General features: G+C 39.1%; 1 non-coding gene across 1 annotated transcript; it reads left to right on the top strand.

Moving 5' to 3' along the window:
- Window positions 1-408: 408 nt before the first annotated feature.
- On the top strand, window positions 409-516 carry LOC141624170 (small nucleolar RNA R71). The gene has a single exon (XR_012533981.1). It is a non-coding gene; the product is annotated as a small nucleolar RNA R71 (small nucleolar RNA).
- The last annotated feature ends 1,367 nt before the right edge of the window (window positions 517-1,883 follow it).

Here is a 1,883-nt window from a genome sequence, read left to right as displayed (position 1 = left end):
TCATTTGTTCCCCTACATTCACTTTGGTCATGTCCCAAAGTTCCACAATTCTCACATATCCCACTTGGGATTGATGAAGATGCCGTCATGGCATTGACATGGTGCTTTGGTGATTTTGAGGCTTCTTCAAGTCTAGCCATAGCTTTTTCGAACTTCAAATTGATGGTATCAATGTGAGTACTAAGTTGAGCACCCAATTGAGTAATAGAGTCCACTTCATGCTTTCCTCCTCTAGTAGCCTTGTGAGGTCTACTATATTGTGAATTATGGACCGCCATTTCCTCAATCTTGTTCCAAGTTTGATTATCGTCAACTTCGGTGAACATTCCATTTGATCCCATGTTGAGAATGTTTCTTGAGTCTTCATAAAGACCATTCCAAAATTGTTGTACCAAGAACCACTCGCTAAGTCCATGATGAGGACATGAGCGACAAATTCCCTTGAAATCGCTCCCAAGCTTCATACAAGGATTCTTCATCTCTTTGCTTAAAGCCCGTAATTTGAGCTCTTAGCATGTTAGTCTTTTTCGGTGGGTAGAACTTTTTGTAGAAAGCTAGAGCCAACTTCTTCCAAGAGTCAATTCCGAGAGTAGCCTTATCAAGGCCTTTCAACCATTGTTTTGCGGTGCCAATTAGAGAAAAAGGAAATAAGACCCATCGAATTTGGTCTTGAGTTACACCGGTTTGAGAAATCGCATCACAATAGTCACAAAAAGTCTCCATGTGAGAGTGAGGGTCTTCACTAGGCATCCCCCCCAAATTGGCTTCTTTCGACTAATTGGATAAATGCGGATTTGGCAATGAAATTTTCGGTTAAGTGTCGTGGTGTGGGAGTACCATTGGGTAGGTTCTCCTCGGTTGGTACGGAATGTGATGAAAATTTAGGCATTGTGGGTTGATTTTGTGTTGGATTTTGTGTTGGGTTCTCCTCACCTTCTCTTGCAAAATGGTTGACGAACTCAATAGTGTTTGGTTGAATATCTACAATCTCACCAATACCTCTCAAAGTTCTCCTAGCAAGTCTTCTATTGTTTGTCAAAGTCCTTTCAATTTCGTGATCAAAGGGTAACAAGTTACCTTGTGATCTTCTAGACATGCAAAATATCAAACAACTCGAAAATAATTAGAACAAACCTTGAGGAGCTTTACTTCCCCAAGGCAAAGAAAGACACAACTAATAACAATCTAAGAAAATCTAAATCATGTTAACACCGTCACACTTTTAACGGCGCCATTTTTGGTCGGACTCTCTTGAGAGGTTTAGTTTTCGGTACTTGTCGTTAGGAGCACCTAGACCAAAACACTATTTATAACTCCACAAACAACTATACAATTAGTAAAGAGGCAAGTAAAAGTCGAATTCCAAGGGACGGGAATTGAGATGAGATTTTCAATTGCAACTAGCGGTGTCTAGGGGTGTCACAAATTGGGGTTTGAATAGAAGATCACTAAACTAAATAGCAATAAAAGTAAACAAGCAAGATGATTAAAAAGGGATGTAAACAATTGATAAAAGGCACTAGGGTGTCATGGGGTCATAGGGGATTCATGGGAATTGATCATATAAACATATTCTCAAATTATAAGCAAGCAATTATTGTTGTGATGGATCGAGTTGGTTTATGTCTTACAATCCTAGGAAAGTTTGGGTCCCGGAGCCGAATCGATAAGATTGTACAACACCTACAAGTCGACTTAATCTTCCCTACTCAACTATATGCATGGTTTAATGAGACTCGAGTTGGTTTATGTCTTACAAGTCTCATTGAAAACATAGGTGATGGGTAAAAAATGTAAGGATTCATAGGCTCGCATTTCATCAAACATAACATGTGCATAAGTTGAGATCACAACAAGCAAGCAAATAAACTATGAAAACATAT

The sequence above is a fragment of the Silene latifolia genome, chromosome X, assembly GCF_048544455.1.
Source record: "Silene latifolia isolate original U9 population chromosome X, ASM4854445v1, whole genome shotgun sequence".
Classification (NCBI taxonomy): domain Eukaryota; kingdom Viridiplantae; phylum Streptophyta; class Magnoliopsida; order Caryophyllales; family Caryophyllaceae; genus Silene; species Silene latifolia.
Note: the sequence above shows the minus strand (reverse complement) of the source record. Positions and strands in the feature narration are given on the sequence as shown.